The sequence below is a fragment of the Pongo abelii genome, chromosome 11, assembly GCF_028885655.2.
Source record: "Pongo abelii isolate AG06213 chromosome 11, NHGRI_mPonAbe1-v2.0_pri, whole genome shotgun sequence".
NCBI lineage: Eukaryota > Metazoa > Chordata > Mammalia > Primates > Hominidae > Pongo > Pongo abelii.
In genome coordinates this window covers 52,214,109-52,241,815 of record NC_071996.2, presented here as the reverse complement: position 1 = coordinate 52,241,815, position 27,707 = coordinate 52,214,109, and the positions used below count along the sequence as shown (strand labels likewise).

The 27,707-nt window shown below is 37.8% G+C and overlaps 1 protein-coding gene across 13 annotated transcripts in view; it reads right to left on the bottom strand.

The window, feature by feature from the left end:
* The window catches only part of LOC103889957 (putative uncharacterized protein encoded by LINC00269), a 377,157-nt gene that overhangs the window by 105,480 nt on the left and 243,970 nt on the right, over positions 1-27,707 (bottom strand). For 8 of the 13 annotated variants that reach the window (XR_008522802.2, XR_010136001.1, XR_008522804.2 and 5 more), the window contains 4 exons: positions 21,598-21,729; positions 19,405-20,122; positions 5,378-5,437; positions 849-951 (listed from right to left, as the gene is read on the bottom strand). The gene's annotated coding sequence lies outside the window, so the exon portion shown is untranslated. Of the gene's footprint in view, positions 1-121; positions 952-5,377; positions 5,438-19,404; positions 20,123-21,597; positions 21,730-27,707 lie in introns of those variants that run through there. The other 5 variants (XR_010136003.1, XR_010136005.1, XR_010136004.1 and 2 more) reach the window with 2 other exon arrangements.

Below are 27,707 nucleotides of genomic sequence, written 5' to 3'. Positions count from 1 at the left end.
ACTGGTAGCCAAAGACTGTAAAAGAGAGAAACTAGATAGTAGCCTATATTTAGCTACATTTAGCTACATTTGGATTATTATCTTATTTTTAGACCAATCAGGGCAAATGTGCTTTGGGGTTCATAGTGGCAGTATTCACACATCTATGCCCTAACCTCCTCACCTGCCATCTCTTTCCCAAAACTCTCAAACAGAAATGGTAGATTTTGGTTTCATTGGAAGACAAAAAGGAAGCATCCTGAACCTTTTCCTGGAGCATCTCAGGTCTTTACGGCATAGCCTTGCACTCAGCTGTGTTAACATGAACTTTTTCATTTCCATTTCCAACTGGCCCTGACTCCCTGTGACCACGGAAACCCATGAATAGTAGAATGTGACCCTCCCCATATATATAAGTGTCTCCTGCCAGCTTCCCTACAATGTTTCCTGAGAAAAACTTTCTGCCCATCACCCTGAAAATGTAGGAAAGATTTCAGTCAGCTGTTAGAAAGAAGTACACGAGTACGTGAGTGCAGTAATATCCAATGGTCTGTGCATGAGGATGAGGGTCAGGAGGAGAAGCAGCAAGGAAATGCTGGTGGGCTGAGGTGCAAGTTTCTGCAAAGGAGGGACTCTACAACTGCATGTGCTTTCTGCACATAGCCTTTAATGCTTTGAGATTGTTTTGGAATTTCTGGCACATTTTGAGAAGAAAACTGCCTGTGTCTCTACTTGGCTCTCTGAGAAAAAAATGAGTTTACGTACTAGAGGAACTATACATTGTAGGCTTGGAAACAGGCTGGCACACTGAATAATGGCAGTCTACCCTAGGTGCTCAGAAAGGGAAGCAGAGCTGTACTGTCTGCTACCTGCATATGTAATGAATTTCATAGCTTGCTGTGGTGGCAGGGAGATCATGCAGAGTGTTCAGCTTCACACGGAACCTAGGAACAAGGTCCAGGGGAGAAGTATCTGCAAAAACGGAAGGAAAATGAGTTACATAGTTTCAGATGGACAGGAGAAATGGGCCTTGAGATCTATTGCATAGCGGGGTGACTATAGTCAAGAAGAATGTCTTGTATATAGTATTTCAAAATAATAACAGTATAAATTTTAAATGTCTCACCATAAAAAAGGACAAGTAAATGAGGTGCTAGATATGTTAATTAGCTTCATTTAATCATCCCACATTGTATGCAGGTATCAAAATATCAAATTATATCTCATAAATGTATACAATTATGATTTGACAAACAAAAACAAGACCAGATAGTCCCAATGTTCTTTAAATTGTCTCAGGGCATTAAAAGCCAAGAAAAACTGTTGAATTTTTTATAAGGCAGGTATAACTTTGATATTTATGCCTAATAAAGATAGTAGCAAAAATCTTAAGATGTGATAGGAAGTTTAAGGAGACAAAGTTGACAGGACAGGCATTTAAAAGATAAAATATTACTTCTGTGAGGCACATGCTGTTTTAATAAAGAATCATGCAAAGTGGGCAATGTATTTACAACGTTGCCAATGCTTCATGAGTGGTAGCATCTGACTACATGATTCCTGAAAGCACAAAGGTTGCTGGATGTGGGGCACCTCTGTTCCACAAGCCCTTCACTAGGGCAAACCCTGCACAATTCCATATCCACCTTTCTTCCTTGGGTTCCTCCTTGCCAGCCTGGACATACTGAATTGTCCTCTTGCTGTTCACACACTTCACACTATTGTCACATCCACCCATCCTGCCATTTCTGGATACCTTCCCCCATTTCTAATCTTTACTGCATCTCCTTCCATATTTAATTCCCCAAGGTCTCAAATCCATGAAATAAAACTCTATCTGTTGCAAGGTGATTGGGAGAGCAATGTAACTATAGGCCATATTTGGGGTAGCTGAGATCCTTTTCAACACTCAATTCAAAAAGCAGCTCACTATTTGCCAAACCTCCTCAATAGATAACCCTGCATTGAGCGCATAGCATTCAGGACTTCAGGACAGTACAAGGGAGATCTGTATTTGGAACTATTGACTTAAGGCAAAATCTAGAACCATCATTCCTTTCTCCTCCTAGGAAGAATCAATTTTTTCAAGTAGTCCACCATGTGTGGGCATAAACATGATTATCCGCAGCTCATATAAATACTTCGTTTAATATATATATTCTATGTTTTTAAGACACAACACATTTATCTCAAATAGAAAATGAGCAATACATATATTCTTGTTATTTGAAATTCATGTATTTTGAAAAGGCATAGAAAATAAACTACATAATTTTGTAAGTCATTAAGATTTTGAAAAAAGGTGAAAGTAAGCCCCTATTTTTGTATGTTATTGTTTTCTACACAGAGAGAAAAAATGTTTATATTTTGAAAGGTGCTTTATTAAGAATTACATTTTCAATGAAAATAGAAATATTTGAATAATCACATTAAGACTAAACAATGGGCCAGACGCGGTGGCTCAAGCCTGTAATCCCAGCACTTTGGGAGGCCGAGGCAGGCGGATCATGAGGTCAGGAGATCAAGACCATCCTGGCTAACACGGTGAAACCCCGTCTCTACTAAAAATACAAAAAATTAGCTGGGCGTGTGGCGAGCGCCTGTAGTCCCAGCTACTCGGGAGGCTGAGACAGGAGAATGGCGTGAACCTGGGAGGCGGAGCTTGCAGTGAGCCCAGTTTGTGCCACTGCACTCCAGCCTGGGCGACAGAGTGAGACTCCATTTCAAAAAAAAAAAAAAAGGACTAAACAACGACACCATAAAGAATTATTGTCAAGTACTAACTGATGCACTGATGCCTTTAAAAGAAAATCCAAAAATTATGACTAAGTATAATTACATTCACATAGAAAATTACATTATGTACATTCACATGTACAATTACATATACATTTTAATATTTTATATTGCACTTGCTTATTAACTCTGATTTTTCAGGTGAGTAGTTGTTAGCTATCTTTAATTTTGTTCCAAAACAATTGATTTTTTAAATTCAAATGCAGGACTTTGTATTTTTTCTATGAAATTATATCTTATCAAAGTGTTGCATTACTCTTGTTAACCTAATATCACAGATGCTGAGAACCTGATGACTTTCAGATTTTTATTCTTTGAAAGCCAGAAGATTAATCAACATTTTCAGAAAGAAGATTAAATAACATGGAGAAAGTTTGCTAACTCCCTGGATAAGTAGTAATAGGTTGATTGATGAAGGATAATAAGAATCTACCTTGTAGCTCCAAGAATCCTTTTGAATAACATTTTTTGTACCTTTTATTTTGATGTACAAGGAAATCCCATTACACTCATTACCCAGATTCTACAAGTATTTACTTTTTCGCCTAATTTCTTTTTTTCTATTTGTGTATGTATATGTACATTTTTTTTCTGAACCATTTGACAGTAAGCTGGAGTCAATATGTTTCTTTACCCCTAAAAATTTCAGGGTGATTTGCTTAAGAGCAAGGACATTCTCTTACAGAATGTCTGCATAGTTATCACAATCAAGAAACTTAACTTTGATACCTGAAGATTATGTACCGAATGCTTGTGTCCCCCACACAGATTCATATGTTGAAGTCCTAACCTTCAATGTGATGGTGTTTGGAGATGGGACCTTTGGGAGGTGATTAGGCTTAGATGAGGTTATGAGCATAAGGCCCTGGTCCAATGCGACTGGTGAACCAGGACTCTCTCTCTTGCTCTTTCGTGTGTGTGTGTGTGTGTGTGTGTGTGTGTGTGTGTGTGCGCGCGCCTGTGCATACAAAGAAGAGGTCATGTGAGCACACAGCAAGATGGTGGCTCTCTGTAACCCAAAGGAAGAGCCCTCATCAGAAAACAACCAGGTGACACTCTAATCTTAGACTTTTAGCCACCAGAATTGTGAAAAAATAAATTTCTGTTGTTTAAATGACCCAAAATATGGTATTTTGTTGTGGTAGCCCACAGATACTAAGATACCAATCCAGAATTCATATCCAAATTTTTTCAATTGTTCCAATAATGTTCTTTACAGCCATTTTTTCCTTAAGTTGAGGATCCAACCGAGGAACATATATTTTATTTAGTTGTCAAATCTCTTTAATTTCCTTTCATCTAGAAGCTTTCCTCTGTCTTTTAATCCTTCATGACCTTGACAATTTTGAAGGGTACTTGTCAATTACTTCATAGAATGCTGCTTGCTTTGGGTTTGGTTGATGTTTCCTCATGATTAAATTCAGGTTATTGGCTTTGGCAAGACTTCTGTGGAAGTGATAGCTTGTCCTTCTCTTGATCATATCTGGAAATATTTGATGTTAGTGTGCCCAGTAGTAACAAAGCTTACTTTGGTATACAGCACTTTTTCCACTGAAAAGTTTTTTTGTCTTTGTAATAATAAAGAATTTGTTTGGGATACTTTAAGCCTATGCAAATATACCAGATCTTATCAGAATTTTTATCCACCAGTTTTAGCATCCACCATTTCTTCTACATTAATTGGTTGGCACTCTACTGTCAAGAAAAGCAGCTTTCACTTATCTATTTGTGTGTTTTGGAAATTAATATAAGAATGGACTCACGAATTCTTACTTTATATAATGAATTGTAATTATTACAGTTGTTGTTATATTTTGATGCTGAAATCATTCTCAAATCTGTCCAGTGGAAGTCCCTTCAAGCTGGTCCCTATGTTCTTTTGACATGGGTCTGTCATTCCTTGGACATCTTCTTGCTTTCTGTCACAAAACGTTCCAGGCTCGTCTTGTTCTTTCCTGCCCATATTCCACAATCAGCCATCTCTCCAAGAAGCCCTGGATCTGATTCCTTTTAGTGGAGATTATGATTACAGATCAAGATCATCTGGGTTCTAGGTGTGTGCTTTGTTATAGGTACAGCATTGTTTCAAGGTCTCTAGGCAGACGGAGGTAGGCTACTTGTGTGCACACACACAGACACCATATATATGTATATATACATATATATGGTGTGTATATATATACACATATACATACATATATACATATATATGGTGTGTGTGTATATATATATACACACACAAACATATAATTAGTTTTATCTATATTGTTCAGAAGTTGAGAGCTAATCTATTTTCTTTCTTCCATCTTGACTACCATTTTCTCCTTATCTTTTTCCATTCCTCCTTTAATTTTCATTTTTCCCCCATGTCTATTCATAGTCTCCTTACTTATAGTCAAAAGAAAAGGGTCTCTGGATTTTCTGGATACAAAAATTATGTACCTCTCTCTGGCACTGAAGAAAAAATGGGATAGACAGGAGAGGGGCTGCAGACTGAAAGTGTCCCAGGAAGAGATATAGACCTATCAGCCCTCAGCAGCATGCTATGACCTAACGAGCCCCTTATTCTCTAGCCATCAATAAATGCCAGCTTAAAATATACCTTTGGGTGTTGTTTCTGGCAACTGTCCTTTGTAGTATGTCTCAGTCTGGTCAAAATTCACTACAGAGAAACGAGAGGAATCAGGGCTTAATATTTAAAACATCCTAGGCCTAAGCCTTTAAACACTTAAACATCATCTTAAAAATAAATACATAAAAATGAAAAACTTCACAATTAAAAATTATACTAAACACTTTAACTTTTAAAAAGATACTTGAATAAAAGATTTATAGGCTAGAGCAGTACTGCAAAAGAAAATATTTGGAGATTCGTAATTTTACACAATTTGTTTTTTCTACCTTAACTTCTGAAAGATCTAAATAAGGAAGGGGTTTTTCTTTTTTTTTTTTTTAATAAAACAATATGTCCTGACAAACTGCATGAATATAAAATATATATGTTCGGTATAAGTGTAGGACTCACAAATTAACCTTTCTTGTACAAACGCAGGGTTTGTTAAACAAAAGCTTCCCAATCCAGTACTCTTTTCAAGAATATTCCAGTAAAAAACTCATCTAGGTTGAATTATCTGTCACATTCTTAGCCTTACGGCTTTTAACAAATCATAGACTCAGAATTTTATAGTCTGAAGAAACCTTCCAAATTACACATTTCTATCTTCTTCTGATTTCACTTGTAAAGGAATTACTTATTTCAATAATTTTAAAAGGCAGAGACTATTGAGAATTTTACATCACTTTTAATCAAATTCTCTTAGTGCCTATCATATGGTTATACGTAAATTAGCTTCCAAATATTCCAATCAAACATTCCTTCACTTTATGTATTGAACTCTTACCATGTACCAGGAACTGTGTGACTGTGTGGGTGCTGTGCATGCAGCACTCTGGCTAGTGTGTGGGAAATTGATGGTAGAGGATTGTGGACAGAAGAAGGAAGACCAGTTAGGAGGTGCCTGCAATCACAGCCTAACAAAGAGATCATTATGATACAGACTAGCAGGATAGGCAAACTGATGCGTTAGTTGGATTTAGATATATGTTATAGAACTCACAGAATAGGCTAATGGAGAGAACATGGAATATGTGAAAAAGAAAGAGGTTAAAGATGGAAATTTCAGGATTGTATTTGTTTTTTAGCCTGAAGTCTAAAGCTGGTCTTTATATCAGGATGGGAAACACTAAGGGAGAATAGGTTTGGGGTGGAAAAGAAATCAAGTGTGTTTTGTGGGCATGATACTTTTGAGATGTGTATTTGATTTCCAAGTGGAGATGTGTAAGTATTCCAAGTGGATAACTTATATGGGGTTCACTGGAAAGATCACGACTGGAGAAATCATCAGCTTATAAATAGGATTTTATAGCCTCAGACTAGGACCCAAAGGCATATTTTTAACCGGCATTTATCTAAGACTTACCGTGTACCAGCAACTGCTCTGAGTGCCTACATGCATTGATTCATTTAGCTCTCCCAGCAATCCAACTCAGTCAGGTAGATACCTTTATTATTATTGCTATTTGCAAATAAATAAACTAAGATCAAAGAGAGACTAGGTAATGTGCTCCAGATTGCATTGCTAGTAAATGCCAAAGCAGAATTTGAACCCTAGCAATCTGAGTTTACAGCCCTGCTCCTAACCATTATGTTACTCCTATTTATGTAACATGACCCTGCCCAAAAGAAACTTGTGATGTAGTTGAACAAATAAAATAACGCACATGAAAAACACAAAGATAAGTTAGGTACTAAAATGTCATGGTATTGACTGTGAGTCAAAGAAGTTTGGAATAGGTTTGAACTTCTTAGATAATAGGATATAGCAATAATTAGCTGCTTCATTGTGATTGAATTACACACTGGAGATCTGAAATAATTTAACAGGTTCCATAAATATCCAATTTATAGCCACAAATTAGCTTAGTCATGGGTATTATCATGCTCATAATAGCTAATCATTTAGATATTGTGCACACCTTGCCCTACTGCCAGCAGTTTTGTAAAACCTCACTGTCATTTAAGTCTTTCTTAACCAACCTTCATCAAGTGGCAGTAAAGAGTGCTACTAAAAGGTTCATTTCATTAACCCTTTTTCTTCTAAACAGACAATTATAGTCTATATTTACTTCATTCTACATTATAAGCAAAAACTTAGGTACTTCGTGGGAATTCCAATTAATTCAACAGAAACTTATTGAGCACCAAATTGAGAGTGGAAATGCACTAAGCCCTGTGAGATTGTTAAAGCCTTGGCTCCAAGATTTTGCCAGCTCTATGCTAAATTATGCTCAATAATCTTTCTCTTTTGAATGTAAGCTGGGATATCTAACTTACTGACAAGGAAATACTTCTACTTTTCTTACAACAAGATCACCAACTAACTTTTAGATCCCTGCTTTAAAGTATTGCTTTTGCTGACATTAGTGATGAAAATTTGTGTTGTGAGAAAAAACTCCCTAGAAATGCTTTTCCAGCTCCAAGAATCATTGGAACTGAGCAGTGTCTCCAGCAACAATGAGTGTTTGGTGCTTTAGTTTAGTGTTGAACATGGCCCATGGGCCAAATCCAGCCCATCATCTGTTTTTGTATGACCATAAGTTAAGAATGGTTTTTCCATTTTTAAGTGGTTGAAAAAATAAATAGTATTTCATTACATATGAAAATTTTATGAAATTCACATTTTAGTGTTCATAAATAAAGCTTTTTTGGAACACACCCATTCACTCATATATTTCTCATGGCTATTTTTACACTCTACAATGGTAGACATGAGAATTGACAGAGACCATATTTCTGGTCCTTTACTGGAAAAGTTCTCTAATTTATGCTCTATATTTTGAAAACAAGGCTCTGGTCATAACTAATTTTGGAATATAAAATATCTGTTTATTTTTGTACTTCTGTTCTTAAAAATCATAATCCTATATAGCAGAACTAATTCAAAAGAGGGCAATATTTATCAATGAGTGAGAAAATAGAACTACATTCAAGCAAACCAATCATTCATCATTAAAAAATAAATTTGATCACAGTCTCTGTATGAAGCCAAATCGGATTTACTATTTGGTTGCTTTTTAATGACCTTCCATTTTTTCTTTAAGAGAGTTTATTCCTAAATGTTTTCACATGGGGAATTCCAGGACTTTGTACACATGCATCAGTTTTGGCCATTTTCTGTTGAGGAAGACTTTTTGCTCTGAAAAAAGGAGCCCTTGGGTTTGACAAAAGCAAGAAAATTATTTCACAATTACATATGGCTTTGATTAGTCATAGTTCTTAAAACTCAGCAATGTCTTGTCATTCCTACAACAACTTGATAAGTTGGCAAACTAGGTATATGTATCATTAGTTTGAAGTAAGGAAACTGAGGCCTAAAGTATCATTGCACTATAATGAAAAAAAAAAGCATAGGGCTTAGAGTCAAAACCCCAGCCCCCCATCCCACTCAACTCCCCAAGAACCATGTGTCCCTTATCTAAAAATGGAAGTGAGAACCCTTGACTAACTAACTTCACTGAGATGTTGTAAAGATCAGATGAGATGAATATGAGCATGCTCTGAAAACTCCATAAAATATTTTATTAAAAGGAAAAAGAGGCCTCTCTAGATTCCTCCTTCTGGGCAGGGTATCTCTAAAAGAAAGGCAGCAACCCCAGTTAGAGGCTTATAGATAAAACTCCCATCGCCCTGGGATGGAGCACCTGCAGGGAGGGGTAGCTGTGGGCACAGCTTCAGCAGACTTAAACGTTCCTGCCTGCTAGCTCTAAGAGAGCAGCAGCTCTCCCAGTACAGCATCCTAGCTCTACCAGTACAGACTGCCTCCTCAAGTGGGTCACTGACCCTTGTTCCTCCTGACTGGGAGACATCTCCCAGCAGGGGTCGGCAGACACCTCATATAGGATGGCTCTGACTGGCATCTGGTGGGTGCCCCTCTGGGACAAAGCTTCCAGAGGAAGAAACAGGCAGCAATCTTTGCTATTCAGCAGCCTCCACTGGTGATACCCATGCAAACAGGGTCTGGAGAGGACTTCCAGCAAACTCCAGCAGACCTGCGGCAGAGGAGCCTGACTGTTAGAAGAAAAACTAACAAAGAGAAAGGAATAGCATTAACATCAACAAAAAGGATGTCCACAGAAACCCCATCCAAAGGTCACCAACAACAAAGACCAAAGGTAGGTAAATCCATGACGATGAGGAAAAACTAGTGCAAAATAGCTAAAAATTCCAAAAACCAGAAACCTCTTCTCCTCAAAAGGATCACAACTCCTCACCAGTAAGGGAACAAAACTGGATGGAGAGTGAGTTTGATGAACTGACAGAAGTAGTCTTCAGAAGGTGGGTAATAACAAATGGCTTCAAGCTAAAGGAGCATGTTCGAACCCAGTGCAAGGCAACTAAGAACCTTTAAAACAGGTTAGAGGAATTGCTAATTAGAATAACCAGTTTAGAGAAGAACATAAATAACCTGATGGAGCTGAAAAACATAGCCCAAGAACTTCATAAAGCATACAAAAGTTGTCAGATTCATCAAGGTTGAAATGAAGGAAAAGTTTTAAGGGCAGCTAGAGAAAAAGGTCAGGTTACCCCCAAAGGGGAGCCCCTCAGACTAACAGCAGATCTTTCTGCAGAAACCCTACAAGCCAAAAGATAGTGGGGGCCAATATTCAACATTCTTAAAGAAAAGAATTTTCAAACCAGAATTTCATCTCCAGCCAAACTAAGCTTCATAAGCAGAAGGAGAAATAAAATCCTTTTCAAACAAGCAAATGGTGACAGATTTTATCACCATCAAGCCTGCCTTACAAGTGCTCCTGAAGGAAGCACTAAATATAGAAAGGAAAAACTGGTACCAGCAACTGCAAAATCATACCAAATTGTAAAGACTATCAACACTATGTAGAAACTGCATCAATCAATGGACAAAATGACCAGCTAGAATCATAATGACAGGATCAAATTCACACATAACAATATTAACCCTAAATGTAAACAGGCTAAATGCCCCAATTAAACGACACAGATGGGAGAATTGGATAAAGAGTCAAGATCCATCAGTGTGCTGTGTTCAGGAGACCCATCTCACGTGCAAAGATGCACATAGGTTCAAAATAAAGGGATGGAGGAATATTTACCAAGCAAATGGAAAGCAAAAAAAGCAGGGGTTGCAATCCTAGTCTCTGATAAAATAGACTTTAGGCCGGGCACAGTGGCTCACGCCTACAATCCCAGCACTTTGGGAGGCCAAGATGGGCGGATCACAAGGTCAAGAGCTAGAGACCATTCTGGCCAACATTGTGAAAACCTGTCTCTACTAAAAGTCTAAAAATTAGCTGGGCATGGTGGCATGCACCTGTAGTCCCAGCTACCTAGGAGGCTGAGGCAAGAGAATCACTTGAATGTTGGAGGCGGAGGTTGCAGTAAGCTGAGATCACGCCACTGCACTCCAGCCTAGTGACAGAGTAAGACTCTGTCTCAAAAACAAGACAAACAAAGAAACAAAAAAACAAAACTAACAAACAAAAAAAAAAACAGATTTTAAACCAACAGAGATCAAAAAAGACAAAGAAGGGCATTATATAATGGTAAAGGGATCAATGCAACAAGAAGAGCTAACTATCCTAAATATATATGCACCCAATACAGGAGCACCCAGATTCATAAAACAAGCTCTTAGAGACCTACAAGGAGACTTAGACTCCCACAGAATAATAGTGGGAGACATTAACATCCCACTGTCAATATTAGACAGATCAATGAGACAGAAATTAACAAGGATGTTCAGGACTTGAACTCAGCTCTGGACCAGCAGACCTAATAGTTATCTACAGGACTCTCCACCCCAAATCAACAGAATATACATTCTTCTCAGCACCACACTGCACTTATTCTAAAATTGACTACATAATTGGAAGTAAAACACTCCTCAGCAAATGAAAAATACAGAAATCATAACAGTCTCTCAGACCACAGTGCAATCAAATTAGAACTCAGGATTAAGAAACTCACTCAAAACTGCACAACTACGTGGAAACTGAACAACCTGCTCCTGAATGACTACTGGGTAAATAACGTAATGAAGGCAGAAATAAAAAAGTTCTTTGAAACTAATGAGAACAAAGACACAACATACCAGAATCTCTGGGACACAGCTAAAGCAGTATTTAGAGGGAAATTTATAGCTCTAAATGCCCACAGGAGAAAGCAGGAAAGATCTAAAATTGACACCCTAATATTACAATTACAAGAACTAGAGAAGCAAGAGCAAACAAATTCAAAAGGTAGCAGAAGATAAGAAACAACTAAGATGAGAGCAGAACTGAAGGAGATACAGACACAAAAAACCCTTCAAAAAAAAAAAAATCAATGAATCCAGGAGCTGGTTTTTTTTTTTTTGAAAAAATTAACAAAATAGATAGACCACTAGCAAGACTAAAAAAGGAAAAAATAGAGAAGAATCAAATAGACACAATAAAAATGATAAAGGGTATATCACCACTGAACCCACAGAAATACAAACTACCATTAGAGAATACTATAAACACCTCCACACAAATAAACTAGAAAATCTAGAAGAGATGGATAAATTCCTGGACACATACACCCTCTGAAGACTAAACCAAGAAGAAGTCAAATCCCTGAATAGACCAATAACAAGTTCTGAAATTGAGGCAGTAATTAATAGGCTACCAACCAAGCAGAGTCCAGGACGGATTCAAAGACAAATTCTACCAGAGGTACCAAGAGGAGTTGGTACCATTCCTTCTGAAACTATTTGAAACAATAGAAAAAGAGGGACTCCTCCCTAACTCATTTTATGGGACCAGCATCATCCTGATACCAAAACATGGCAGAGACACAACAAAAAAAGAAAATTTCAGGCCAATATCCCTGATGAACATCAATACAAAAATCCTCAATAAAATACTGACAAACCCAATCCAGCGGCACATCAAAAAGCTTATCCACCACGACCAAGTTCACTTCATCCCTGGGATGCAAGGCTGGTTCAACATATGCAAATCAATACACACAATACATCACATAAACAGAACAAATGACAAAAAACACATGATTATCTCAATAGATGCAGAAAAGGCCTTCAATAAAATTCAACACCCCTTCATGCTACAAACTCTCAATAAACTAGCTATTGATGGAATGTATCTCAAAATAAGAGCTACTTATGACAAACCCACAGCCAATATCATACTGAATGGGCAAAAGCTGGAAGCACTCCCTTTGAAAACCGGCACAACACAAGGATGTCCTCTCTCACCACTCCTATTCAACATAGTATTGGAAGTTCTGGCCAGGGCAATCAGGCAAGAGAATTAAATTAAGTCTATTCAAATAGGAAGAGAGGAAGTCAAATTGTCTCTGTTTGCAGATGACATGATTGTATATTTAGAAAACCCCATTGTCTCAGCCCAAAATTTCCTTAAGCTGATAAGCAACTTCAGCAAAGTCTCAGAATTCAAAATCAGTGTGCAAAAATCACAAGCATTCCTATACACCAATAATAGACAAACAGAGAGCCAAACCATGAGTGAGCTCCAATTCACAGTTGCTACAAAGAGAATAAAATACCTACGAATTCACCTTGTGAGGGATGTAAAGGAGATCTTCAAGGAGAACTACAAACCACTGCTCAAGGCAATGAGAGAGGACACAAACAAACGGAAAAACATTCCATGCTCATGGATAGGAAGAATCAATATCATGAAAATGGCCATACTTCCCAAAGTAATTTATAGATTCAATGCTATCCCCATCAAGCTACCCTTGACTTTCTTCACATAATTAGAAAAAAAATACTTTAAATTATACAGGAAACCAAAAAAGAGCCCATATAGCCAAGACAACCCTAAGCAAAAAGAACAAAGCTGGAGGCATCATGCTACCTGACTTCAAACTGTGCTGCAAGGCTACAGTAACCAAAACAGCATGGCACTGCTACCAAAACAGATATATAGACCAATGGAACAGAACAGAGGCCTCAGAAATAATGGCACACATCTACAACCATCTGATCTTTGACAAACCTGACAAAAACAAGCAATGGGGAAAGGATTCCCTATTTAATAAATGGTGTTGGAAAACTGGCTAGTCATATGCAGAAAACTGAAACTGGATCCCTTCCCTTACACCTTATACAAAAATTAACTCAAGATGGATTAGAGACTTAAAGGTAAGACCTAAAAACCATAAAAATCCTAGAAGAAAACTTAGGCAATACAATTCAGGACACAGGCATGGGGAAAAACTTCATGAATAAAACACCAAAAGCAATTGCAACAAAAACCAAAATTGACAAATGGGATCTAATTAAACTAAAGAGCTTCTGCACAGCAAAGGAAGCTATCATCAGGGTGAACAGGCAACCTATAGAATGGGAGAAAATTTTTGGAATCTATTCATCTGACAAAGGGCTAATATCCAGAATCGACAAAGAACTTAAACAAATTTACAAGAAAAAAAACAAACAGCTTCATCAATATGTGGGTGAAGGATATGAACAGACACTTCTTAAAAGAAGACATTTATGTGGTCAACAAATATATGAAAAAAAGCTCATTATCACTGGTCATTAGAGAAATGCAAATCAAAAACAAAATGAGATACATCTCATGCCAGTTAGAATGGCCATCAGTAAAAAGCCAGGAAACAACAGATGCTGGAGAGGTTGTGGAGAAATATGAACACTTTTATACACTGTTGGTAGGAGTGTAAATTAGTTCAAGCATTGTGGAAGACAGTGGGGTGATTCCTCAAGGATCTAGAACCAGAAATATCATTTGACCCAGCAATCCCGTTACTGGGTATACACCCAAAGGATTATAAATTATTCTACTATAAAGACACACGTACACATATGTTTATTGTAGCACTATTCGCAATAGCAAAGACTTGGAATCAACCCAAATGCCCATCAATGATAGACGGCATATGGAAAATGTGGTGCATATACACCAATGGAATACTATGCAGCCTTAAAAAAGGATGAGTTCATATCCTTCGCAGATACATGGATGAAGCTGGAAACCATCATTCTCAGCAAACCAACACAGGAAGAGAAAACCAAACACTGAATGTTCTCACTCATAAGTGGGAGTTTAATAATAAGAGCACACGGACACAGCGAGAGGAACATCACACACTGGGGCCTGTTGCGGGGTGGAGGACTAGTGGAGGGATAGCATTGAGAGAAATACCTAGTGTAGATGACGGGTTAAAGGGTGCAGCAAACCACCATGGCACATGCATACCTATGTAACAAATCTGCACGTTCTGCCCATGTATCCCAGAACTTAAAGTATAATAAAAAAGCAATAATAAAAATAAATACATAAAAATTAACCAAAAAAGAAAAAGAAAAGAAAGATAAAAAAAAAATAAGACAAGTGAATTGCTTAGATCAAGTTACTCTTGGATAGCTAGCAGGGTTCACCTGCCCTCTAGTCATATATTCATTCCATTAACCAAGGCTAGCAGAGGTGAAAATGAGAACTATTTGCCATGGAGGCTCATGCCTTTGGCTATCAAATGTTTTAAGCTTAGTTAGGATAAATTTCACACCGGAAGGACCTGTGATTCACAATTACGTTGCTCTCATCTATTTCCTCTAGTAAATAGAGAGACAAAAACTACACTCACTGTAACAAAATGCCATCCATTTAAGACTTTCTTTTATAGCATGGCTGCTAATATTGTGTCAATGCACCAGTGTTCCAGATGTCACCCAATTGATGTATTTTTAAATAAATTGCAAATTTACTCTACTGAATAATATAATTGATAAAACCACCATATCTTTGGACTTCAATAAAGTGTTTGTGTGATAGTGTTGTTCTTCATTACATGCCTGAATGCACTCATTAAGCTCAGAGTGAACAATAAGCATAAAGAAGCACAAAGAGGGTGAGACTGAACCAGCAGGAAGCATGCATTTCAAGCACCCCAGGATCTGGCAGACCTGTTCCTTGAGAAGGAGAATGTTCCAAGCACCGCATCCACATTTCATATTCAAGACATGATTTAGCTTTTTGCTTTTTAGTGAGAAATGAAAGCTGCGTATCCTTGGTTATCAACATAAAACTGAGATGGGAAGATTTTTAAATTGAGTATTGTCCGTTTTTCAAGTTATTGACACTTTTTGCCTGCATTACTTAAAACTCTAAGCTTATTTTCAATCTCATATTTCCTTAGGCTGTATATGCCTTTGCCTTAAAATAGCACCGTATTCCTAAGGAACTTCTGAGGCATTTTCATTCTCTCCTTGCTATCTGATAGCAAAGGATGCCCCCAGCCAGTGTGACAAAGGCTCCTCACAAGTTCTATAAGCTTCATTCTGGTCATAGAGATAGTTTCTGTGCCTGATTTGGCTATTATAGTGAATTCAAGCAAGAATTTATCTTTCAGGGTTCTTGGGGTTTAAACAAACGAACATTCGCTAAGTCATTCACGCAATGTGTACAGAGCCTGGAATATCCTGTGTTCAGGGCATTAAAGTGGGGATATTATTTTGTGGATAAAGACAAAATTCCTGTTCCTATGGTGCTCACATTGGTGTAGATGGGAGTGGGGAGACAAGCAACAAATAGAGTATCTAGCATAATAGGTTTCTTTGTAATATCCTATGGTAAAATATTGTATTGTCAAATGCCAGGGAGAAAATATTATATGACAAGAAAGCAAAGTAGTAGATTGAGTTAGCAATACCCTATATAGAGTCCTCTGCTCAACTTTAATAATGTTCCCCAGCACTTCTGGTTCTCTTTTTCAACAAACACAGGAGGGTTAGATTACTCACACTTTAAAAATTGGATGTGACCATATGACTTACTTTGGCCAATGAAATATGAATAGAAATGATGTGTCACTATCAGCCTGAGGAATTTAGGAGCCAATGTGCAGTTCTCTTAAGGTGTTTCCCCATGCTGTGTCAAAGCTTTCAGTCCCATAGTGGTATTACCCCTTCTGGTTTCTAGTCCAGCAGGAAGGGATCTTGCAAGTCATTCCTCCTGTCCACTCAGCAAGAAGAAAGCTGACCAAACTAAAAATCAACAACTATTTTTAGATCCTTCAGAAAACTGAGGTCACAGGGCAAATCCCTGTCCCCAGACAGGGTGATACAGATAGGTGATACAGAGAACCACAACTTACAGAAGGTGTAGAAATCTCCATGGGAACCAGTACTGGGGCAGGGAAACCTAAATGGTAATTGATGGAATTGCCGGAGGCACAACGTAAGCAAGTTTTAGAGTTAAAAACTTCAGCAAAGCTCAATCTTAGGGGCACTCCACATTTCAGGGAATTTTACCTACAGGACTCACCAGGTTTTCACAGAGAATATCTAAGAAAAAATCCTCTGGTGCTTCCTGCAGAGGAAGAAGAGAGTAGCTATTTTGAAATATACTCAGAGCCTTCTGTTCTTATTAACAAGGCATGCCCTCAAGAGAACATATTTTACCAGGGCCTAACTGACTAAGGCTTTACCAGAATCCTAACTGACCTGGAAAAATGGAAATACCCAACCCCAGACCCCTTTATCTTTCCCACATCAACTAAAAGGAAGGGAGACTGGGAAGCACTTGCACAGGCACGAGCTCACTAAAGGACTGAGACCAAAGCATAGAGTTAGAGAATGCTTCCTCTCTCCACACACCTTGCCATCATATCAACAGGGCTGCCATATAACACAGGGGAATACAATGGAAAGAACTGCATGCTTCTGACCTTATTTTAGAAGTTTCTAAGGAAACGCAAAGGCAACAGGGGAGAGAAAATGAGAACAAAGGAAATTTGAGCCTCCAACACTTACAGTTACAGCCAACAGTAAATACAATCTACCTCTTAACTAGATAAACCTTTCACTAAAAGTGAGTTAACCTCAGTGCCTTTTAGTCAGTACATCATGTCTAGCTTACAATAAAAAAATTGCAAGGCTTGCTAAAACAGTTTGAAGAGACCAAACAAGCATCAGAACAGATGCAGACATGGCAGGGATGTAGGAATATCAGACTAGGAATTTAAAACTTTGATTTATATGCTGAGGGCTACAAGGGAAAAAAGTGTACAACCTGCAAGAACATATGGGTAATAAAAGCAGAGAGATGGGAACTCTAAGAAAAAATGTAAATGCTAGAGATCAAAAACACTATAATAAATGAAAATGTCTTTTAAGAGCTCATCAATGGACTGGATATGTCCAAGGAAAGAATCATGAGCAGGAAGAAAGTGTCAAAAGAAACTTCTAAAAGTAAAATACAAAAAGAGAAAAGAATAGAAAAAGATGGAACAGAATATCCAAGAATTGTTAAACTATTACAAAATGTGTCATATATGCATAATGGGAATATGAGAAAGAGAATAGAGAGAACAGAAGAAAAAATCTAGGCAATAATGACTAAGAGCTTTCCCAAACAAATGATAGGCACAAAATCAAAGATCTAGAAAACTCAGAGAACACCAAGCAGGAGAATACACACACACACACCCCTACATCTCTGTGTGTGTGTGTGTGTGTGTGTGTGTGTGTGTGTGTGTGTGTATTCATTTATCATATTCAAACTGCAGAAAATCAAAGACAAAGAAAAAATCTTGAGAGAAGCCAAAGAGAAAAACATCCTATCTATAGAGGGTCAAGGGCAATAATCATATTGGACTTATTTTCAGAAACCACACAGGCATTAAGCAAGAAGAGACTGGAGTGTTGGAGAAAAACTCTAGAATTCTGTATTTTATCAAATTATCATTCAAAAGTGAAGGAGAAATGAGGACTTTCTCAGACAAACAAAAATTGAGGAAAATTTTCACCAGTAGACTTACTTTCCAATGAATATAAAATAGAAATTTTTCAGAAAGAAGGAAAAGAATATGTCAGAAACCCAGATCTACATAAAAAGGAAGCACATTAGAGAAGTAATAAAGGTACAATAAAATATGTTATTTTGAATTTAACAAAAAGTCTTGTTTAAAATAATATTGACCATATATTTAGTAATTGTAGCTTATAGATAAATGAATGGCAGTAATATTACAGAGTGGGAGGAAGAACTTCAGAATATTTTGCTATAAAGTACTTGTACTGCCCATGAAGTGACACACTGTTACTTAAAAGTGGACTTGTATTAGTTATAAGTGTATACTGCAAACTCAAGGAAAATTACTAAAGAAAGTTAAAAAATAATAAAATTGATATGCTGAGAAAATCATATATTAAAAGCAGAGAAGGCAGAAGAAGATACAAGACAAATATAAAAAAGGAAAAGAAACAGAACAAAGTCAAAAATAGACAATAGTAACAAAATGATGGATATTAATTCAATTATACCAATAATTGCTTTAAATGTCAGTGATCTAAATATAACAATTAAAAGACAGAAACTGTCAGAGTGCATTTAAAAAAGGAAAAAACCAAACTATTTGTTGTCTATAAGAAACCCACTTTCAATATAAAGACACAAATAGATTAAATGTAATGGGATCCAGGAGAGTAAAGGGATAGAGAAATATATACTATGCTAACATTAATTTAAAAACTCCATTACAAGATGCGAAGCCTCAATCAGCCTGGGACCCTTGTGCCTGTCTGAGGAGAGCCATCTTGTTGATCTATACTAAACATATAGGAAAAAGGAATAACAAACTTTTGTTATTTTAAGTCATTGAGATTTGGGGATTATTTATTGGCACAACAAAAACCCCGCCTATCCTGACTAGACGAGATAGCTTATTCTCACTCATCTGAATGATGTGTGATAGGAAGTCACGTGGATGCCCTGGTGCAGGGGGCTCCAGGAATAGGAAACAATAAGAACAGATGCCCTTAGGCAAGAGCACACCACAGTGTTCTAAGAGCTGTGAGAGCAGTATGGCTAAAGCTGTGTGAACAATGGACAGAACAGAAGATGATGACAAAGAGAAGGCCAGATCCCAGAATAAAATCCAAAATCCTTACTAAAGCCATGCATATATTCTTCTGTTAGAGATAGAAAGTATATTATTTTTCTACATAACAAATTACTACAAACATAAAAGCTTAAACCAACATAAATTGATTAACTTACAGTTCCTATGGGTCAGGAATCTAGCATGGCATTGCAAGCATCTCTGTTCAGAGTCTGGCCAGGCTACAAGCCAGGTGTTGGCAGGGACTACGTTCTCATCTGAGGCTTGGGGTGCTCTTCCATCTTATTCAGGTCATTGGTAGAATTCATTTCCCTGTGGTTGTAGGCCTGAGGTCTCCATCTTTTTGTTGGATGTCAGCCAAGGATCACTCACAGCTCCTAGAAGCTGCTCTCAGATCTTTGCCAACTGTCTCTTCCTCCCCTCCTTCCATCAACATGGCTGCTTTCTTCCAGGACAGCAGGGGAACATCTTGCTGACAACAAATCTCTCTGACCTCCAGGAAGACCTGGATCTCTCTGAAGGGCTCATTCGATTAGCTCAGGCCTGCTCAGGATAATGCCCCTTTTAATTAGCTGAAGGCAAGGTTTGAATTGGGACCTTAATTACATTTACAAAATCCATTTTGTGATATACTGTAACAATCTTGAATGAAATCCCATCATATTTGCAAGTCCCGTTAACCTTCAAGAGGTTATTCTTCCAAATAATTATACAAGATGTTTTACATGAGGGTGTGGAAATCTGAGGGCCATCTTTGAATTCTGCATACCACAGGACATCATTTGATGATTCAGAGCAGCAAAGAACATGGTCTGGATTCATTTATGCTTTAAATTAATCCCCCTGGCTGCTGGGTGAAGAAGTCTGTAATGTGACCTGGGTATAAACAAGGAGATTAACAGGAGATGATTACAATTGTCAGGAAAGAGATGATAGTAGCTTAAGCTAAGGCTTAGCAAATGAGATGATAGCATGGATTAAAGCCAAATATTTATATGGATTATAGTTTTCAGTATGCACCAATCAAATAATCAATAGTTAAATATTATATGCCCCAGTTTAAAAAATAATGTCAAATAAGCAACTTTATTTTCATTTACATGTATAATCCCCCCAAAATGTTAAAATTTAATGAAGAATTCTTAGCCCATTGGGCTATGACTATATCATCAAAGTATCTACAAAGTAAAGGCTGAGGGGCTAAAACTTAGAGATTGGGCACCCCCATTTGCCTAGTTTATTTTTACTAACATAGGATTAATGTATGCTGTGTGTCATATGGAATCAGGTTTTCTTTCTCCTTTACAGTGGGAATCATGAAGCCATTTTCAAACTTTTTAATAGGAGACATGGTGGGAAGGTATGATCTTATGATGGTTTTGAAATAAAATGGTAATATTACTAGTTACTCAAATGAGAAAACTCCTTCCCCCATACTCCCTTTTCCCATGAAAATATCATGGAGGTGGAAAGACCAGGAAGTCTAATGCCAATGATGCTGGACAGCTTTCCAGGTGGCTGGGACCCAATCCAGTTCTCTTCCCTTTTTCTCATGTAGTTCTCAAGAATAACTGCAGTATGTGCTGAGAATGCAAAATCCTGAGATAAGGAGGAAATTGGCTGGAACAGTCTGGGCTCTGTTCCAGTTCCCCACTACCCCCAACCCTGAAACAGGATGTCCTTCAATACTTTAGCCCAGCATGTCATGTTACCCAGGATGGGCTGCTTTTTGGGGTCCACCAGCTGTGATGCAAGTGGGGCACATGCTGTAAAGACTCCATCTACCCCAGGCAGCTTTCCTGAGGCTTATGGGATGAGCTGGCAATGAATACTAGAATTCTGTTGTCTCTTGCTGCCCATCCATATATAATAAACTCACTTCATGCAACTTGCTGTGTGTGTGTGGGTATTGGGCCTCACCAGACTCAGACAAGTTGGTAACCAGTGCACTGTGAACCTGCTTCATAAACGTGCCTACATATATCAGTAGAGCAAACACACTGATAAATCCTAAAGCAAAAAATTTTGTTCATTTAGCTTCTAATTGCCCAAATATTTGACAATCAATTTTTTTTTTACTTTACATCTATTAAAATTCCACATATCATGAGAGAGTTCTCCAAATTTTTTGCTGGGCATTTTTATTTCATGTGCCATCTTTTTACTTATTTAGGCAATGTAGTCAATTTGGCTAGAGCTTAAAAATAGCTGGAAAGGTTTCTGGAGTAGAGAAAATTATTGAATTCAGAACAGTTAGGAGAGAACTTAGCTATTCAAGGGCAAGAAAATGGAGCCCAACAAGGGTAGGAATAGGCAAAAATACATCTATCCAGAACAAAAGGAATATTTACCTTGGGAAAATGCTCTCATAACTGGATATTAGCCTTCTCTTTTTGATGGCTAACTATTGTACTTTAAAGTCTTCTCTTTTGGATGATTGGAATAATTATGGCTACTGCATCCTTATGATGAGGAAATGGCTCCTGGAAAATTAAAGATGGAGAGTTAGCAAGCTGCATGATCCTATCTAATTAAAGCCTGTCTTCTGAATAAACACATTTTCCAGCAGTAGGAGGATCTCTGGCTAGTTGCCTGATAGGAAAGTGCTGTTCTAAAGCATGAGTCACATAACCAAATGTTCTCAACAGCACCATCAATCCTATATTGATTCACCATATTTATTTTTATAGAAACAAGAACCCAAAATTAAATGGAACACTTTTCCTCATGTACAGGATACCTCCTAAAAATATGTTATATTCTCTTTTCTTGTAGAATATATTGGTGATCTTTGTCACAGCTGAGCATCAATTTATGAATCTAAGCATTAACTAACCATTTTTGCATGACTCATGTTTTTTTTGCCATTACAAGAATGACATTGTCCTCACTGCTCCATTCTAAGATACTATGCAGCTTGAATTTTTAAACTTTTAAATCCTGAAAATTATTGTATTTCAGTTTTCGCTTGTCCTACTGCTGCAATCAAATGAAGTTAAAATTGCATATACTTATCAGTAGCTTTGACATGAAGCTATCATTTGAGTTATTGCACCGTGCTTTTCTACTCATTGCCTATTTATCCACATACAAGGTACAAAGATTCAAACTCTCTTGATAACAAACATTCTGAAATAATTTATTCTCCACCACTAGCTTTGTCTCCATTATTCCCTTCACTTTCCCAAGGTGAATGTGGGCTGGTCCCAAGTCAGGGCCAGCCATTTCTCCCCTCATCCTCCTGTAGAAACATTTTGCTAACATCCCTTAATTATATAGTGTCCTAAGCCCAGCTTAGCTCATCCAAGTGCTGGCTAAATTTTCCTTACTGCAAGTCACACTACCTACATAGTTGACCAAAGAGTTCATAAAAGAACTGAATCCCAAAGCTATTATTTCTCCTTTCTGATTACAAGAGAAATTACAATGTTAGCTTCACAGCATTTTCCATTTAAGAAAGGGAAACTAGGCCTTTAACCCACTCCCCTGAGGGTCCAACTTTGTGCCCAGCCTGATCCCGCTGGGCTATTGCCTAAAAACGAAGTGGACATATATGTGTGCATTTGTGCAAGAGGGAGAGGGTTCTTAATGCTGTGGAGAACTGTGGTTTCTGACTTACTAGGAAAATCGACCTGTTCTCATGTTCCTTTGTAATTACACATGTAAAATTCTCATGCTTCTGTTTTTTTTTTTCTCCTCTAGCAATTATAATCTGAGAAGAAACTTTTCAATTATAATCTGAGAAGAAACTTTTCAGTTATATAAAAGTCACCACCTGCTTTAGTTATTTCTGTAGTTGTGACTGAGAATCTCACCATCAATGCAAGGTAATGAGATTGAACTGTACTAGGTATGTTGCATAAACCCACACCCTAGTATATTAGTCCATTCTCATGCTGCTATAAGGACATGCTGAGACTGGGTAATTTATACAGGAAAGAGGTTTAATTGACTCACAGTTCCACAGGGCTGGGCAGGCCTCAGGAAACTTACAATCGTGGCAGAAAGGTAAGCAAACATGTCCTTCACAAAGTGGCAGGGGAGAGAAGAATGAGTACCCAGCAAACGGGGAAGACTCTTATAAAACCATCAGATCTTGTGAGAACTAACTATTCACGAGAACAGGATGGGGAAAACTGCTACCGTGATTCAATTATCACCACCTGGTCCCTCCCATAACACGTGGGGATTTTGGAAACTGCAATTCAAGATGAGATTTAGGTGGGGATGCAGCCAAACCACATAGTCTGCATCTCTATGCTGCCTTTTGTTTCATTTTAAAAGTTAACATTCTTCCTTTTAGAAAGAGAAATCAAATAAAACAGCACAGCTTTAATAAAATATGAACCTACCCATACATTGTGATTCTAAACAAACGTGTGTATTTGACAGACTTACAGTTTACTTCAGGCCCATTATCTGTTGTTCAGCTACATAGGCAAGGGCCCTTGCTAACTATATATCCAAATGGACTTGTTTCTTTTAGATAAGAATATCAGTCGGCTAAGTGATATGCCTGAAATTCCACAGAAGAATAAGGGCAAAGCAGGGTTGTAAAGCAATTTCCCTCACAATAGTTTATTTAATATTCATATATCTGATCAATCTCTCACCAGAAGCCAATGAAGTACCACCTGAGAGCAAGTAAAGAATCAAATGTAGAAAATGAGCACATTAATTTAGAAAAATGGCTATAGTAATTTATCTATTATTTTGGCTATTTACTGTTTGTCTATAGATATAGTTGGTTATGTCATACTATATTGTAATTTTCTGATCCGTTAAGAGATAAATTCCCTTAGACAAAAAGATGGCATGGCCTTGTTAGATCCCAGGGAACTTAGCAAAAACTCCCATTCTTCCCCAAGGTGATTCTCTGGTATTAGTAAATTGAATTTTTATAACATACTTCATGGGTTGCTTTGCAGCAGTTCACTAAGCAACAACACAGGTAATAGAGATGGAACCAATGGTCAAATCACAAGTGATAACAAGATGCTGTGTCCTTTCAAAACAAATGTGTGGGATTTTAAACATATTTTTCAGTCACCGTTTCTGGTTTAATTTCCTGGATTCAAACACATCATATTGACAATTCCTCAAACCTTGTTCAAATAGCAGATAATCTTACTGAACAGCAAATATTTTGTTTTCTGCATTTGATGCTCTAGTCTAATGAAGTGTGACATATTATTCTGGTGATGTCAAGTCTGTGGAATACAGGGTGATATTTTTCTATTTAATGGCAAATGAAATAGCATTAATGTGATTCTTTATTTGCAACATTTTTTCTCTGAACAAGATTCCTTACTTGCTTACTCAGGGTGATAAGGTTGTTTTAAAGACATTCTATCAGAATTATAAGCAGTAAGAAATGACCTTCAGGAAGGCACCAGAGTGGGTGCTATGCAGAAAAGAGACATTAACAAGAGCTTCATGTGGAGAAAATGTCATCAATTCTTCCCACCTCCTTGTATTTACAGCTTTTGTCATGTAATGTACAGTACTCACCTTCCATGAGTGGGCTTTTACCACATGACTTGCTTTGGCCAATGCAATACAGATAGAGGCTTGAAATGAGATTGCACATCTGGGGTTGCCCTCTTGTCCTCCATTATTGCCAAGACAAAATTTGCATTGACTAGCCTTCTGGTCTCAGGAGGAAGACCAAAGTAACATGGAACAGAATAAGCTCACAGATACACGAGTGAGCTGTTGAACAGCAGACATTTAGGTGGGCCCAGCCAGCAGTCAGCTGACCCCACAAATATGTGAGAAAGCCCAGCCAGGATGAGCACAGGGGCCTAGTCTATTCCTGCTGATTCCAGAAACATGAACAAGAGTGCCTTTTTTGGTATATCACTGAAGATTTCTGGTTATTCATGACATAGCATAATTGTGGCAACAGTTGAATGATCTACCTGTGGCTCTCTTTGTCCCTCTTTGATATGGTGTGGCTGTGTCCCCACCCAAATCTCATCTTGAATTGTAGCTCCCATAACTCCCACATGTTGTGGGAGGGACTCATTTGGGAGATAATTGAATCATGGGGTCAGTTTTCCCTATACTGTTCTCGTGGTAGTCATCGAGATCTGATGGTTTTATAAGGGGTTTCCCGTTTTGCTTGGCTCACATTCTTTCCTGCCTGCCACCATGTAAGATGTGCCTGTCACCTTCTGCCATGCTTATGAGGCCTCCTCAGCCACATGAGTCCATTAACCCTCTCTTTCTTTAGAAATTGCCCAGTCTCAGGTATGTTTTCATTAGCAGCATGAGAACTAATACACTCCCCAACCCATTGGCAAGGCATAACCTGGGTGCCACTCTCAGAGATCTTACAATGAAACATGAAAGAGGACTGTTATTCAGTGGTGGCCATGTTTGCATAAGAAAAACAAAGCATAGTCTATGTCTTCAAGATGTTTATAATTGTGTTGATAAAGAAAATCTACATACTGGCAACAAAAGGTAATTTTGATCAGTGTATCTTGACTAGTGGCTTATATTGGCTTTGCTGAAGAACCTTATCAAAATGTGCATGTTTTGGTGCCAGGCAGGACTCACTGAATCTAAAAATTCTAGGGGTTTGGCCTAGGGATATACATTTTAGAAAAGCAACCCAGGGAATTCTAATGTCCTTGCCTAGTTAACAACAAATGGTAAAGACTAAATAAAGCAAATAGGATACTTGTGCTAAGTGCAAATGAGTGAAGGAGAAACATGAGGTTAGTAGAGTCCAGAATTGTCTGTCCTGAAGGGCTTAGAAAGGTGGGATCTGCACAGTCCTTGAAGAATAATAGGATTTAAATAAACAGAAAGAGAGTTGGGGAACCAGGCAGAGACAACATCACAAACCCTGGCATGTGGATTGTAATTAATATGGCATGACTACGACAGAGATTGACTTATTTACTAATGTATTTATTTATTCTGTAAGCATTTCTTTAGTATTTACTGTGTGTCAAACATTAGTCTGAGTTTTTAATAAATATTAACTATCATAACAAAACTATGAGATAAGCAGTAGTATCAGTCTCACTCCATAGAACAAGCCAACCAGAGTGGAAGAACTCGTATACTATTCTAGCGATGTATCTCACTCAGAATTTTGTATTTGATGGAAAAACTGTTAACGCCAAGAAACATTTTTCTTGGCAAAGAAGTCTACAGACTTCAATGTTGCAGTCCACTACCTTGAAACTAGATCTTACTATTATTATTAGTTTGTTCGAATGTATATGGCTTACAAAAAGAGATGGATAAAAGCTAAGGAAGAGAATAAAACCATTTTATTTTTTTTATTATACTTTTAAGTTTTTGGGTACAAGTGCACAACGTGCAGGTTTGTTACATATGTATACATGTGCCACGTTGGTGTGCTGCACCCATTAACTTGTCATTTAACAGTAGGTATATCTCCTAATGCTATCCCTCCCCGCTCCCCCAACCCCACAACAGGCCTCAGTGTGTGATGTTCCCCTTCCTGTGTCCATGTGTTCTCATTGTTCAATTCCCACCTACGAGTGAGAATATGCGGTGTTTGGTTTTTTGTCCTTGCGATAGTTTGCTGAGAATGATGGTTTCCAGCTTCATCCATGTCCCTACAAAGGACATGAACTCATCATTTTTTATGGCTGCATAGTATTCCATGCTGTATATGTGCCACATTTTCTTAATCCAGTCTATCATTGTTGGACATTTGGGTTGGTTCCAAGTCTTTGCTATTGTGAATAGTGTCACAATAAACATACGTGTGCATATGTCTTTATAGCAGAATGATTTATAATCCTTTGGGTATATACCCAGTAATGGGATGGCTGGGTCAAATGGTATTTCTCGTTCTAGATCCCTGAGGGATCGCCACACTGACTTCCACAATGGTTGAACTAGTTTACAGTCCCACCAACAGTGTCAAAGTGTTCCTATTTCTCCACATCCTCTCCAGCACCTGTTGTTTCCTGACTTTTTAATGATTGCCATTCTAACTGGTGTGAGATGGTATCTCATTGTGGTTTTGATTTGCATTTCTCTGACGGCCAGTGATGATGAGCATTTTTTCATGTGTCTTTTGGCTGCATAAATGTCTTCTTTTGAGAAGTGTCTGTTCATATCCTTCGCCCACTTTTTGATGGGGTTGTTTGTTTTTTTCTTGTAAATTTGTTTGAGTTCATTGTAGATTCTGGATATTAGCCCTTTGTCAGACGAGTAGATGGCAAACATTTTCTCCCATTCTGGAGGTTGCCTGTTCACTCTGATGGTAGTTTCTTTTGCTGTGCAGAAGCTCTTTGGTTTAATTAGATCCCATTTGTCAATTTTGGCTTGTGTTGCCATTGCTTTTGGTGTTTTAGACATGAAGTCCTTGCCCATGCCTATGTCCTGAATGGTATTGCCTAGGTTTTCTTCTAGGGTTCTTACGGTTTTAGGTCTAACATTTAAGTCTTTAATCCATCTTGAATTAATT